Source organism: Lygodium microphyllum, chromosome 25 (genome assembly GCF_053477565.2).
Source record: "Lygodium microphyllum isolate KBCC chromosome 25, Lygodium_microphyllum_v1.1.10, whole genome shotgun sequence".
NCBI classification, from domain to species: Eukaryota; Viridiplantae; Streptophyta; class Polypodiopsida; order Schizaeales; family Lygodiaceae; genus Lygodium; species Lygodium microphyllum.
In genome coordinates this window covers 93,434,926-93,451,898 of record NC_141159.1, presented here as the reverse complement: position 1 = coordinate 93,451,898, position 16,973 = coordinate 93,434,926, and positions in this window count along the sequence as shown.

Here is a 16,973-nt window from a genome sequence, read left to right as displayed (position 1 = left end):
CCACTAGTGCATTGCTGCAATTTGAAGAGGAAACTCGTTTGTTGGGTATTCAGGCTGAATATGAGCATGAAGTAGTACTGGATTATCTATGTAGGATGCTACTAATCAATGGTGGATAGCATGTGGAAAAGAGAAGAAAGTGGCTGAAAATGCATTGTCTTGTAGCAATATGCATGGTGGAGTAAGGCAGATGCAACAATATGGGAAAGAGAATCTAGGATTTATTCCTCGAAGTCACTACACAAGAAATCATTGGGCTCGGGCTACCACTGAAACAGTAGTGAAAATAGGGGAACATGAAACTCCTTGTGTTGCTTTACTTGACCATGGGTCTGAGATAAATGCCATTGAGCATGGATTGTATGAAAATGGTGCAAGGCCTGTGGACACTGATCATGGTTGGTGTATGAGGGCTGCAAATAATTCTTCAGGAGAGCTTTATGTTGCATGTCCTAATGTAAAAGTGACAATTGGTGATGTACAAGAAGAGCAACACTTCTTTGTGGAAGATAATTCCTCATATGCAGTGATTTTGGGATAGCCCTATATTACAGGTGTGCGTATGGAAACAAAGGTGCTTGATGATGGTTCTGCTTATGCAAGAGTCAGAAGCAAGGATGGGAGAAAAGCAGTCCAATTTCTTACTATTTGTATTAATCATCCTAGAAATCGGGATACTCTTCGAGAGTCTCCTTTGGTTCCAAATGCAAGGGAATTCAAAGACGTGGATTTTCATTAAGCACTGCTGTGATGCGGGGCTACATTGGTGCTAATCAATGGGTGTACTCGCCTCTTGATGAAATGAAGCATATATTTACTATTGGTAATTCTCAATTTACAGCAAACAGTTCATGTTGGTTTAAGCCTATGGAAGCTATGTGTAGGGCTGAACGCATATCTATGAAACTAGCTACTAAGAAACTGAGAGCATTAGGGATGTTAGCTGAAAATGATGGCATTTTAGGCATCTTTCATGGGCTGAATATTACTGACATTATGGCTGAAATTTCAGCAACTATACATGCAAAAAATGAGGCTGAAAACAGAGTGTTGTCAGTATGTTCTTTGGATATGTATGATGTTATAGCATTGTTTGCTCAGTAGGAAGGATTACAATGGGCTAAAGCACTTGTGGAGACAAAGTATAAGACAGTTGACAAAAAGGTGAAACCAATTGCTTTGCCACTTCCACCAGAGAGTGAGGGTATGTATGAAAAAGTGTCAAGGCAGCCAAGCTTACAGGATCCTAAAGATATAGGTCATCAATTGAAAGTTGGTGCAAAAGGGTTTCTTTTGCCAGCTAAGAGAGACTATTTTATGCGGATGTTGGCTAGACATGGAAACATTGATGTGTCCAATGCATTTATGCCAAATATCTATGTCTTTGGCACTTACATCATTATGGGAAAATATTGTAGCTTTCAACTCAAGAATATTTTCATCAAATGTAAACATTCTGCCACATATTTTTCCCTTTGCAATTAGCTTGTAACCTCCAACATACCCCTCTATAAAATAGCCATCTTTATTAAAGTGTACTTGCAAGTCTTGCTCAGCCATTTGGCCAATAGATAACAAATTCTTTGTGATTGACGAAACATGCAAAACATCATACAGTTTCTTCTTTTTACCATGGGGCATGACTAGTGGAACAACTCATGTATGAGAGTGCCATCTCTAGTACATACATAGCCATTTGTGCATGCTTTCATTTCATCAAACCACTCTCCATGTGGTATCATGTTATTTGATGCTCTTGAATCAATATACCATACGTCATCTGATTTCTCCTAGTGAGTAGCCTTGTTATGTACGTAAGTCATAGCAAATAACTTGTCACCACTCTCCTGCTCTAGACGATTGGATGATGTATAGTGACCCTGCTATCTATATCTTTGATTGGCTTTCTTTCTAACATTCTTTAGCAATGTGGCCATATTTTCCACAGTAATGATAGTCCTTATCCTTGTTTGCATTATCATGCATACTCTATGATTGCCAAGACTCCTTGCCTCTAGAGTTGGATCTCCCCCTTTCCCAAGAGTATCCACCACCTCTAGCATTATGAGCTTATTGATTTTTCATATGCTAAGATGCATTTTTCTAAGTCCCTCTACCACAAAAGGAACCCCTACCATGACTGCCATGGCCTCTCTATTTAGAGTAGAAAACTACATCTCTGCCTTTCAAGCTACTTGAGCTAGTAGCCAAACCCAATTTCACTTCCTCATTAATACGCAATGAGACTAGTTTACTAAAGTTTGGCATTTCAAATCTCATTGAAATGGAAATTTCAAATGACTTATATTCAATTCCTAAACCATTCAAGGTCATTGCAACCAAATCCTCATCCCCTACTTCAATTCCAATAGTTGCCAATTGATCTGCAATGGTTTTGATCTCTATTACATACTCCTAATGAGAGTGTCCTTTATTGTCCATGGTATGGAATTTTTGTTTCAACTGTATCTTTCTTGCACTTGTAGTAGTACCATAATATCTCATCAGGATATTACATGCACCTTCCAATGTCTTGCACTTCATAATCTGCATTACCATAGCATCTGAAATACATAGTGATAGCCAGTGTAAAACTCTATAGGCTCTTTCCATCCAAGCATGATGTGCCCTCACCTATCTAGCAGTTGATAGAGTCTTTTCAGGAAGCTTGGCAGCACCTGTCAAACCCAAATAGCCTTTCTTGATGAGAAAATTCTCCATATGGAATTTCTAGATAGCATAGCTATTATTATCCAGCTTCTCACCCACTATTTGAGTGATATTGTCTGACCTTTCAACATTTACCATAATGATAGCTCTATGTATTCATTGTAGTCTTAAACAATTAGTGCGTGATTCCTTGCAAACAAAGTAAATCTTCCATAGATCAAGATGCTTGTATTGCATCCAAGCAACACAAATACATCTATTTGTACCTTGCAATCAATTCAATTTACCTCATCTGAGCATATTACAGACATGGGAGTTCCAAAACTTTCATTCTAGATGCATAGATAGCTCACTATTAAAGCAAGACAATTTCAGTCCACTAACTTTGTGAAATAAAAACTCCACAATAACCAATAAATTTCAGCTCGACCTCTCAAAAATTTCTCCAAGCATGTGGCAAAACATCCAATACAATGTCATTAGAGCCTCTACCTACATATCCAAATCAGCCACCATCAACTTCAGCAACCAAGCAATTCTCACAAGCTACTAATGTGGCACCTTTGTACTCTACCTCAGTAATAGATAGTGCAACTATTGGTTGCTTCTTACTACTCTAGCTAATCATCCCACTACCAAGGTTGATAGCATGCCACTAGTAGACCATCTATCATAAGGATATCCTACCCAATTTGCATTAGTGTATCCCATGAGCTTCAAGTTTTTATCTCTCTCATAAAAGAGTGCATAGTCTACCGTTTCCTTCTCACTGCATCCAAATGGAATTTCTTAGGCTTCTACATCAATTGATTGATAAGCCCAACTACATAGTTAAGATCAAGCCTAGTGATGGTCAAGTATATCAAACTCCACACCATCTGCAAGTACATGGTAACATCTGCAATTTCAACTCCAGTTTCTACATCCAATTTGGTATTCTGATCCATGAAAGTATCAAGTGGTTTACAATCTCTCATGCCATACTTCTTCAGCATTTTCAATGCATATTATCTCTACATCATCTGAAGTCCATTGGCAAAGTCTACCACTTCAATCCCAAAAAGAACTTCAACTCACCCAAATCTTTCATGTCAAACTTAGTCTTCAGCATAGTCATCACATCTTGTATTCCAATGTCATCATCACCTATAATGATGAGATCATCTACATAGATGACTAGCACAACCAAATCTATATCTTTCTTTTTGGTAAATAAACTATGATCAGCTCTGCCAGCTGTAAAGCCAAGAATCTACAACTAACTCCTAATGCATGCATGCTAGACTCTTGGAGCCTGTTTCAGCCCATAGAGAACCTTTTTGAGTTTGGAGATATGGTTTGGATATTTCGTATATATGTACCCTTTAGGACTGATCCATCAATACTTCTTCTTTTAGGTCACCATTCAAAAATGCATTCTTCACATCCATTTTTTTGTACTTTCTAGCCCTTTCTTACAGCCAAAGCAATCATAGTTCTAATAGTTGCCATCTTGGCAACAAGACTGGAAGGTTCTTCATAGTCTACCCATACTATTGAGCATACCCTTTTGCTACCAACCTAGCCTTGTATCTTTCAATACTACCATTAGACTTGCATTTAACTATACACACCCATTTATAGCCAATATTGTTTTTGCCTTCAGAAAATGCAACCACTTTCCAAGTCTGATTTTCAGCCAATGCATTCATTTCCTCATTCATTGCTTTGCACTAGTTCTTATCCAAGATAGCTTCATCAAATGTAGTAGGTTCTTTGTACTCAATGACCTTAGTCATATATGCATAACGGCTCGTAGAGAATATCCATTGTATGTAAGTCTGTCAACTGGGTATCTCACCCTCTATGAGGGTCTCAATTGTGATACATTGCTTGATTTTCTTATTTCATGAGGTGGAACATATCTACTGTTCTTAACACCAGAAGTATACACAGACAAAATTCCAAGCTCACTATCTAGGCTATCAGCCAACTCATATCGAGAAGTCATCATGCCAGGAACATCATCAAAAAAAAAATTGTTATTTCCTAACTTTTTCTTTTCCTTTGCTTTCTACATCATTTCTCACCCTCACTGACATGGTGTTGCTAGTGGATGATGATGCATAACTACGCAATCTGCCAGTCCAAGGAGATACATAGGGAGATACATCACCTGTAGGCCTAGACAAAGTAGAACTCCACTACGAATAGCAATAGAACCATGTTTTGAAGGCTGATACAGTAGGGATAGTAATAGATTATGCATACCAAGAAGCCATTTCATCAAAGATGACATCTCTACTAAATAGTGTTTCCCTTATAGAGACGGATCAAAACATTTGCAAGCCTTCCACTCCTGAGCATAACTAATGAATACACTCTTGTGTGCCTTAGGATCCAACTTCCTCCTCTTTTCTTTTGGGATATGGACATATGTAATGTAGCCAAAAACATTCAAGTGGCTGATGTCTGGCTTATGCCCATACATTTTCTGGTATGATGTCATGTCATGAATGCCTACATTTGAATTTTGATTCAATACATACATTGTTGTCATAATGGCCTCAGTCCAGTAGTACAATGGCATGTTCTTCTCATCAAGCATTGCACGGGCAGTCTCCATAAGTACCATGTTCTTTCTTTAAGCCACTCCATTTTGCTATGGAGTATAACTACATGAGAGCTGCATGCAAATGCCATTCTTTGCTAAGTATGTATCAAGGTCATTAGATACATATTTCCCCCCCACTGTTAGATCTCAAACATAAGATAGAGCAATCAAACTCCTTTTCAACCTACCTCTTGAAATCCTTAAAAATAGCAAACACCTCATCCTTGTGTTTCAAGATATACACCCAAGTATACATGTTGAACTCATCTATAAATGTCACATAGTACTTGGGTCCTCCAAGGGATGCATTATGGGTTGGTCCCCATACATTAGAGTGTATCAGTTGTTGTGTCCTCGAGCTATTTTGGACATGTTTTGTAAATGAAAAGTGAGATTGTTTGCCAAACTGACATGCATCATAGACATGACCTATCTCAACAAACTTTGACAAACCTATGGCTAGCTGTTTTCTTTGCATAGTTTGCAGTCACTAAATATTTACATGCCCAATCCTCTTGTGCCATATTTCAAGATCTCTAACAATGTCTTGACCATGTGCAAACATGGCTAATTTGAGATGAGGCACTATAGCATCCAATGTGAACATCCAACCATGTCTATTGCCTCGAGAAATGAGCTTGCAACCATTGCCAAACTCCTCTATAAAATAGCCATGCTTGTTAAAGCAAACTTGCAAGTTATGCTCTGTCATCTGCCCCACTAACAAAAAAAAAGTTATAATAGAGGGCACATGCAATACATCATGTAGACTTTTCTTCTACCCATCATGAATGTCCAAGGGAATTACACCCTTATTTTCAATGCTATGTTGAGTATCATATCCTATGCAAACATACCCATGCTTTTCTAGAACCATGTCAATAAACCATTCACCATACGGTGTCAAATGATTAGATGCACCAGAGTCAATATACCAAACATCATTTGTCTTAGTTTCCTTAGCTACATGATTTTGAATATACATCGTGGCAAACAATATATTAGTAGAAGCATCCCCAATTTGACTCATTGATGCATAATGTCCCTATTGTTTACCTTTTTTATTAGCTTTCTTTTTCCAACATTATTTGGCAATGTGGCCATACTTGCCATAGTTATGACAATCCTTATCTTTGTTACCATTCTCGTGTATCATGTGTGAAGACTGCCATGATCCTCTACCTTTAGCGTTAGACCTTCCCTTGCTCAAAAGTATCCACGACCTCTAGCATTTTTCCCCTATTAGATATTGGTATTTTGAGATGCATTCTATTGAGATCCTCTCCCATGAGCGAACCCTCTTCCATGGCTACCATGGCCCCTTTGATTTGAATAGAATACTATATCCCTACCTTTCAAACTACTCGAACCAGTAGCTAATCCTAATTTGACCTCTTCATATATGAGCAATGAAATAAGCTCATTAAAATCTGGCATTGCAAATTGCATGAAGATAGAGGTGTCAAAAGATATGTACTCGTACCCTAGACCATTTAAGGTCACAACTACCAAATCCTCATCATCCACATCAACTCCTACTAGAGCTAATAGATCTATAATGGTCTTTATCTTAGTCACATAATCTTGTATGGACCGTCCTTTCATGTCCATTGTGTTAAACTTTCGCTTTAACTAGATTTTGCATGCACTAATGGTCTTACCACAGTATCTCATTAAAATATTTCAAGCATCCTCTGGTGACTTGCAATTCATTATCTACATGACCATTGCATTAGAGATACATAAAAAAAGCCAATGCAACACTCTTCGGGCTCTTTTCATCCATGCACAATGTGTCCTCAGTTGATCAGCTATTGCATTCTTTTCATGAACCTTAGAACACAATATTAGTGAGTTTGGGAATCTTCCAATTCCCATTTTTTAAATACTAAAAAGGTGTCACCTTGATAACATGCCCATAAGTTTCTCAAAAGCATATGATGTGACCTATCATTGGAAAGCGCTTGAAAAATGGAATCTGTTGAGCTATAGATCGCTCCATTTGGAGTTATAGTGTTCAAGTTATGACAAATCCAAATATTTGACCACATGTCCCAAACTTATGGAAAATTCCCATATTCCCCAATATGGTGTTTTAGGCTCAGCTTCTGCTCATGTGACTAAATCCCAATGACCTTTGCTAATGAGAAAAATCTCCATTCTGAATTTCTAGATAACATAGTTATTGTTGTCTAACTTCACCCACTATTTGTGTAATGTTGTAAGTCCTCTTAGCATTTTCCATCTTTGCAACTACCATTATTCAATCATTGTCTTCAATCAGACAGTGCCAGACTCCTTGTAAACCAAGTCAACCTTTCATTGATCAAGTGTCTCCTAGTCACTATTTATGTAGGATAGTTTCAATCCGAGAGAAAATAACTATCGAAAACTTTGCAACAACTAATATATTTTAGTTCAAAAACATGCCAAAAATGTGGCAAACCATCTAGATGTAATAACATTCCGAGCAAGTAGTATTTTCTGCACAATAGACATATAGGTATACATAGCATATTCAATGACAGACAACATCTTGTAACCAATAGTCTATGAGTAGCTAGCAATATATTCTCTATTGGCATGAGGATATTATCAACTCAAACCATCTAGAAACTACAAAAAACATGTATCACAACCTCTTGGAGCTAATACATAATCCTATAGGCATCAACGCTTGTCTAGTTCTTCAAGTAGCAATGCCACAAATGCTTGCCGCAGAATGTTAGGCCACTAGAATAAGAGCAATAAACCAATTCAAATATGAGCATTTAATGCTCACAACCTTCCATAAACCATCCAATAACTATTCTGTGAAATAGATAAAGAAGCACCTTAAAGCAATCACATGTGATGTGCATCCCAATAATATGCAAGCCATGTCCCATGTCCTCATCTCAAAGCTCTTCTTGAGCTGAGTTTTCAAGACATCCAGCTCATCATGAGCTCTCCTAGCAATAAGCATATCATCCACATAGAGTACTGAAATCATAAGGCTACTATCACAAACTTTCTTTGTAGATAAACATGGATCCATAGCACTATGGCTATATCCCTGTGAATGCATAAAAGCATCAAACTTATGGTACCATTCCTTAGGTGCCTACTTAAGGCCATGAAGGCTCTTTACCTTGTTCTTCAAAACCCTTAGGTTGCTACATATAAATCTCATCATGCAAGTCCCCATGGAGGAAATTTGTCTTTACATCCATTTGATAAAGGTCCAGATCTAGTTGAGAACAACTAATGCTAGTACCAAGTGTATGGTCATCATTTTGACCTTCATCGAAGTCATCATTTTGACCACAGGAGAAAAGACTTCATCAAAGTTGACACACCATGTGCATTCGTCATTTTGATCATAGGAGAAAATACTTCATCGAAGTCGATACCATGTTCTTGCTTAAAGCCTTAGCTACCAATTTGGCCTTATAAGTGAGCTTGGGATGGCCAAGGATAGTTTTCAACTTGTATATCCACTTACATAGCAATGCCTTCTTGCCACTAGGTAAAGGAAGTAAATCCCATGTATGGTTAGTCTGTAAGGAGTCAAACTCTGACTGCATAGCTTTGTCCCATAAGTGACTATCATCTCTGTGCATGGCCTCATCATAAGAGAGAGACTCACATGTATCTATCACCATAACATAATCCATAGAGGGCGTAAAGCACTTAGACTAATATTTAGCTCTAGTAGAGCATCTCAAAATAGGCTAATCATGCACAACATGCATATCCTATGCCACTAGAGTATCAACTATTGCACAATGTCTAGCTGGCTATGCAAGAGTAGAAGGCTCCTCTTAAAACATCACCCTATGCATCTCAACCACCTGCTCAAGTTGCTTATGCATCTTTTCCTCATGGAAAACAAACACCATGGCTACAGATAACTTTCCAAGCCTACAGATCCCAAAGGGGATAGCCCATCTCACTTGCAACCCCATAACCAAGAAAGACGTATTTTACAAACATAGGATCCAGCTTATTGTGCTTGCCCTTGGGAACATGGCAAAATGTGTCACAACCAAAGATGCCAAATAAGCATATAATAGAGATTTTCTAATCCATACCTCCTCTACAACCTAGCAATCAATAGCAGTGCAAGGGGATCAGTTAATCAGGTGTATGGCAGTAGTAACTGCCTCAGCCCAAAAGTGATGTGGTAAGTCTACTTGGCTAAGCATAGTGTGGACTCTCTCCTAAATCATCTTGTTCATGTATTCAGCAATACCATTCTAGGGAGGGATGTAAGTGGCAATCAACTGACACTTAATACCCCACTCATCGCACAAAATTGCTCAAAAGCTTTCGAGACATACTCACCCCCATTATCTGACCTTAGGCATTTCAATCTATACCTAGATTGGTTCTCAACAAGAGTAAGTCAATGTTGAAAGGTAGAAAAGACATCAAATTTCTACTTAATAGGGAAAGCCTAGACCTTATGTGAGTAATCATCAATGAATGTGACAAAGTACTTTGCACCACCTAGAAATTGATTGGGCATGGGATCACATACATCTAAATGAAAAGAGCCAAAGGCTCAATCATGCACTTCAAACTAGTAAGCATTTTCATTCCTTTCAAAGACATGAACTAAAGGCGACAATACCAAAGAGATACAAGTGGAACTGCAGCCACAGCCAAAACATGGTTAACTAACCCAGATACAAGCAAGGGATAGAGGGTACTAGACCTAGCCCCACATGCAATAACAAGATTCCCATAGGTAATCTTCCATGAGAAATCACTAAAAGAGACAACATAACCTGCAACATCCAAGGTACCAATAGAGATAAGGCTCTTCGTGAGAGCTAGTACATGATGTACATCATGAAAAGTGAACATGTTGCCTAAACCAAACTATCGTTGAACATCACTAATACCAACTATCTCCAATGCCAAGTCATTACTTAAATGGATAGATCCAGTCCTACTATATGCGATAGGAGTGAAGCCACTCTCTGTGAGGGGTCACATGAAAGGAAGCCCCTTAATCTATCAACCAACACTGAGTATAACCTGCCAAAGCATCAGTCAGATGTGAAGCATCCAAGGAAGAGGCTACCAATATAAGATTATCAAATAGATCATGCTACACCACATTAATCTCCTCAATCTTGACACTAGACTTGTTAGGCACAAGGGTGAAATCATCATTCTTTTCCTACACTTTATCCTTTCCCTTTTCCTTGAGCTTATCTTTGCGTATTTTATGGCACTATGGCTGAATATGGCCTCCCACAATAATGACAAGTAAGACTAAACTTATGGCCATGGAACTTAATGTGAGACTATCCACGTGTCCTAGAAGACTGAAACCTATTAGAGTCTATAACATGACCATTTTCATCCTACCGGCCTCTCACACTCAATGCATGTGACATACAAGAAGCGTCCACATTCTTTATGTTCACCTTTTCTGTCAAGAGGGCACTCTCAGCATCCTGCAATTTCAACCCATCCTTAGTATATAGAGCCATATGGAAAGTGTCCTATGACTCAGATAGAGTACCACCAAGCAAAAATAAAGGGTGCAAAGTATCCTTGATCTCAATCTCCTGTGAAGCTAAATGGCTGATGGTGGAGTGAAACTCATTCACATGTGCAAACATAGAAGTCCCTTCCTTCATGCGAAGATCCATCAATTGTTTCAGAACATACATTTGAGATGCAGGACTCTGCTTGTCATAAAGATTCTTAATTTATGTCCAAAGCTCATATGCAATGTGATTTTCAATTACAACATTGTAGTGAACTTGCTTAGAGAGTGATAAAACGATTGTGAACTTGCTCTAGTTCATCCCAATCCTCAATTGCAATGTTTTCAAGTTTGGCACCCCCATTTTTTAGTGGTCTAACCTATAATTTCTACACTAAAACCTATCATATCTAGGTCTTCCAATAATTGTAGTTGGTCCCATCTAGTTTCTCAATGTTTAAGATAGCACTATCACACGAACCACTAGCCATAATGAGACGAAGCAAGTACACAAAAGGGCAAATCATGTTGTTGTAATACCCTGCAAATCATCCCCAAAACCAATGGTAAATCAAGCAGGAGAGGAGAGACACTACCAAAGTAATGAGTTGTCCACAAATTGTAAGCAAAAGATCATCAAAAGAAGGTGATTGGTCTCATAAACAGTGCAATAAACTGTAAAGTACAACAGTAAGAAATCAAAACCAAGTATGAGCTATCACTAATAAAATGCAAATTGCAACTATCCAAAAAGAACTGCAATTAGTAGTGAGTGAATATGTAGCTAACACTGAGAACTATCAAATGTCACTGTGTCAGATTGAGATGCATGCCCCCATAGGCATAACCATCACGCATATAGGTCTCATAGATAACTAAAGATACCTGCCACATGCACAACTGACTGAGCAATGACAACAGAAGCTCAATACATAGTTATGTAAGATTAATACATCACTGACAACAACATGACAAAGATAGGTGCCCACTAGGCATCAACTGCATATATATAGCATGAAGAGAGCAATTACGTGTCACACTAAGTCCCACTGTCTCACTGTAACAAGCTCAAGCTCAACTGCATAAGTCAACTACTCTGTAGTACATCCAAATTTCAAATGTGGCTCAATACATAAGGCCTAATAACTCCCACTAAAACAAAAGTCGAATGCCAAATGAGCAAGCAAGCCTCAAAATATCATGGTGATGGCATCTATACATCCAAGATCCATATAGCATACATCTGAAAGCATAAAACGCAATATATTCTTCAAGCCTATAACTGCATAAGCCATTGAAGTAACTAAGGCTTAAACCACGGTCAAGATGAATGTTACCAAGCTCGAAATCCACGCTCAATAGCATCCCATAGCATATTTGAGTGCATAAACCAATGCTAAGCATCAATACATGTATATAAAACACCCAAATGACATCCAAGGGCAATAGACATGTAGTGTTCCCTGGTAAAAGCTTGCTATCCACTACATTACAATAGTGAAATCTCTGCTAAAATTGAGGTAAGGCAAGCTCAAATCCAACCATTAGCATTGCAATATATTTACCAAACATCCCAGCATCAATGCATATTGTTATTTATAAGTAGCTTGTATTAACATTGGTACATTTTAGAGGTTTTATTGGTCGTATTTGGGACGTGCTTAGGTGGGCATTTGGGCGGTCTTTTATGTTTGGCCTTGCTATCTCCCTCTCCACTCTTGATTCATTGTGCATCTATATCCATTGGAGAGGAAGATTAGAGACACTCTAGTGGTTACCATAGCCCGTATTCATGCTCTAGTATAGGTATTTCATGGCCTATTTTATCTTTCATTGAGTTCTTGTGTTCTTGGTTTCTTGCTCATCTCTTTTAGTGTTTAGTTGTTTTTCTTGCTTCCACATAACTATTTTCCATATGGTAGCAAATGGCCAGTTCTATTGGTTTTCAATGCTTTGTGATGTTTCTAATTGTTATAGGCTTGCTTTGTCTGCATTTTTTGGTCTCCGAGGCTACTCATTGCTATGATTTGCTAATGGCATCATCCTAGTGGGCTAGGCAATCTATAGTATATTACATATAGCTTTCCCATGCTATGTGACCTCTTGGGCAAGCTCATACCCTACACTCATATAAGTTATCTTGCATTTCACATATGTTAAGTGTCCATCTCAACCATCTTGTATCTCACATCTTCCTTACAACTTTGTATTTCTTGTTTGCTAGTTGTCACAATGAATTGATGACTCATCGCTATGATAGTTGTTGCATTTAGCTTCATCTCTAAGGTTGATGATATAATGCATTATTTTATTTTCATTTGTGCTTACACATGTGTTGTGGTAAAGGTGCATGTGCTTAGCCACTCATGTATTACTACATTGACAATACCTGCACATTTGTACGTTGCATATGGCAAGCGCCTATCATTGTCACTTCATTCCTTATTCTTTCAGTGACATTTGAATAAAAGAGAGATCGGTCACCCATGGTGACTATTGGAGTTCCCACATCCTACGTCCTCTCTCTTGCTATTACTCCTTCCACCATAGCTCTTACTACCGCTTGTGTACTTCCACTTCGGGCTCACTCCTTTCAACTGGTATTAGAGCCATTGCACCAGCATTCAAGAGCTCTTCCTGTTGAGATATCGAGCTCCACTCGTGATACGCCAGGGTGACCGTTGTGTATTTATGTCACCGACTTGTCAGTTGCAGATGCGGTTGGTACACCGCTCATGAATAATAGCTAGATGACAGCTATCCTTATCTACTCTAGTTCGTGGCTAAGTTAGTATGCCACCTTAGTTAGTTGAGTTTGGTTTGAGACCCATATATAGGGTTCTTCTATTTCTTTGTACTTGAGTTCTTTTGGCTTACACGACTAAGAAGAAAAAAACAGTTTTCAGCCTCCACCTCTGTGTGTATTCCCCCATTGTGCAACCAAGAAAGCTACAAGTGAGACTCCTTCCTTCTCTCCCATAATCTTGACATGGTATCAGAGCCTTGTTCGTGGTAAGGAGCTCAAGAAAGCAAGCCAAGCTCGCGGTGTTTTGGTAAGAGGAGCAGTGTTACTTTCATTTTCTGTTTTGGGAGCAGATTTCTGCAGGTAGCACAACCAAAAATTGCAAGAGTGCATTGTCTCAGGTTGAGACGCCCTTCGCGGTGAAGCAAGAGGGCAGTATATGCTGTGGGATAGGGCTTTAGCCCTTGACGACCTTGTTTATTTGATTTGAGGCCATTTCGGGGCCTGTTTTGGAGGCGGAAGTTTTCTACACGCACTCAGGAAAAGGCCCAGTTTTATGCTGTGCAGCCACTGTTCTACAGGTCGGTGAAAAGTTACAATAGAAATTGCATCGTATGCTTGTGCGTAGAGACATTGGGAGTTTCAGAATCATCCTTGGTTCCTGTTTATGCAAAATCGTCACTAGGAAGTGACTGTGTGATCAAATACCACTTTCGCCAGTTTTGCAGATTTGCCCTTGTGAGGGTGAAGCTGTGTTTTTTGCAGTGACAGAATTTTTTGCAGTATTCTGTAATGGCGTCTGATTCTCTTTCACATATTGTCACTGAAAAGCTTGACAAGAACAACTTCCAGGCATGGAAGTTTAGAATGACGAATTTCCTTATGGGAAAAGGATATTGGGAATTTGTTGCAGGAAATGAAGAAGAACCAGTTCTTCCTGATGTTCCCAATCAACAGCAAATGCAGGCATTCAAAGCATGGCATGAGAGAGCCAGGAAAGTTATGTACTGGCTGTCTATCAGTATTTCAGACTCTATGATTGTGCATATTCAGGATGCAAGTACGCCAAAGGAGGCATGGGATACTTTGTCAAAAATGTATAGCACAAATACGCAAGCCAGGAAAATGCAGCTCAAGCAAGAGTTGCATAATGTACAAAGAGAAAATATGAGCATCAATGACTACCACATGAAGGTGAAGAAGATTGCAGATGCACTTGCTTCCATTGGGTCGTCAGTGGAAGATGATGATTTAGTTTCTGTGACCTTGAATGGTCTAGGAAAGGATTATGCACAGTTTCGGACATCCATTTCAGTTCGTGAAAGATTTCCTGATTTTGAGGAGCTGATTGTATTGCTCTTCTAATTTCTGAGGAGCAAAGAAATGGTGGTGCATCTTCTTCAGGAGGAACTTCAAATGAAGCTGTCTTCTACTCAAATGCTGGAAGAGGTAGAGGCAGAGGTAGAGGAGGCCGATTTGGAGGCCGTGGTAGAAATCAGAATATGCAGCAAACACAAGAAAACCAGTCCTATGGAGGAGGACGTGGTAACTCTAGAGGCAGGGGGAGCCAAAGAGGTCGTGGTGGATGGCAAAGAGGTCAAAATGCAAACAGTAATGTTGAATGCTACTACTGTGGTAAAATGGGTCATATGGCTAAAGACTGCTATAAAAAGCAAAATGACATCATGAATGGAAAACTGCAACAAGGGAATTATGCATCTTCTAGTAGACAGGGTGATGACAGAAATGAGCATTTGTTCATGGTGCAGCACATGAACAATTCTGTGACAAGTGCAGAAGAAAGCAACGATGTATGGTATGTTAACTCAGGTGCATCAAACCACATGACAGGTCATACAGAATGGATGGAGGATGCAAGGAAAATGAAAAAACCAGGATTTGTGGAGACTGGTGATGATACTGCACATCCGATTGTGCAGATTGGAAAAATTCCTTTGTCTATGCAGGATGGGAAAAAGAAATACATGTCCGATGTATTTCATGTCCCGAATATCACCAAGAATCTGGTTTCTGTTGGTCAAATGGTTGAACAGGGCTTGCAGGTCAGATTTAATCCTCATGGATGCTTTGTTGAGGATATGAAAAATAAAGGTCGCTTGATAGCAAAAGGAAAGAAGAATGGCAGAATGTTTACGTTGGATGCAGACATGTCTGAATTGAGTGCAGCAATGTTTGCACATGGGACCGGTGTAGTTGCAGATATTGATATCTGGCATAAACGCATTGGTCATGTTAATGTACAGCAACTTAAATCAATGCAGGCCCAAAATATTATTGCAGGTTTGCCTAAATTCAAGGTTGCAGAAATGCATAAGGTATGTGAAGCCTGTCAATTTGGAAAACAGGCAAGGAAACCATTTCCTAGACATATTCAAGAGAGTGAGAAGCCATTGGAATTAATCCACTCTGATGTGTGGACTACTAAAGCTGCATCTCTTGGAGGCTGTCATTATTTTGTCACGTTTATTGATGACTATAGCAGAAAAGTTTGGGTGTATTTTATGAAAAAGAAAAGTGAAGTGTTTGGGCATTTCAAAACTCTTAAAGCTATAGTTGAAAAAGAAACAGGCCTGCAAATAAAATGCCTAAGGTCAGATGGAGGGGGAGAGTACCTCTCAAATGAGTTTGCAAGGTTCTTGCAGGAGCATAGCATAAAGCAGCAATATTCATGCAGTCATACCCCACAGCAAAATGGAATTGTAGAAAGAAAAAACAGACATATTGGAGAGGTATCTCGTGCCATGCTCAATGAAAAAGACCTGCCAGATTTTTATTGGGCTGAAGCAGTTGCTACAGCAGTCTACATAATGAACAGGACTCCCACTGCAGCAATACATGGAATGACTCCAGAGGAGAGGTATACTGGTAGAAAACCAGATATTTCTCATTTGAAAATTTTTTGTTGCATTGCCTATGTACATGTGCCAGATGAGTTGAGATCCAAGTTGGATCCAAAAGCTGAGAAGTGCATCTTTATTGGTTACTCTCTACAGCAAAAAGGGTATAGATGTTATAACCCTTCTACTCGTAAGTTTACAGTGAGCAGAGATGTTTTTGATGAGATGAGTAGCTGGTATAAACCAGTAAATGTGATTGATGATGTAGATGCACAAAATGGTAATGCTGCACAGAATTCACAGCAGCAGTCACAAAATATTAGTGGACCTGGAGCATCCTCTAGCAGTGGTTCACATTCTTCGCCATGGACAGGCAGATTGAGATCAGGAGAATCTTCTCAAAGCAATGCAGATAGTGGTATGCAAGTATCACAAAAAGGAAAAGAGAAGGTTGATCAGCCCATGTTTGATGTGAATGCAGGTCACTCTTATGTGGATGGTGAATCCAGTGGCTCAGAACAGAGCATTGATGATGAGTTGGGTATTCCTTCTATTGTTACACCTGGAGTAAGGAAGACCAGGGATGTTTTGAGAGCACCTGGGAGTGAACCTATTTTGCGCAGG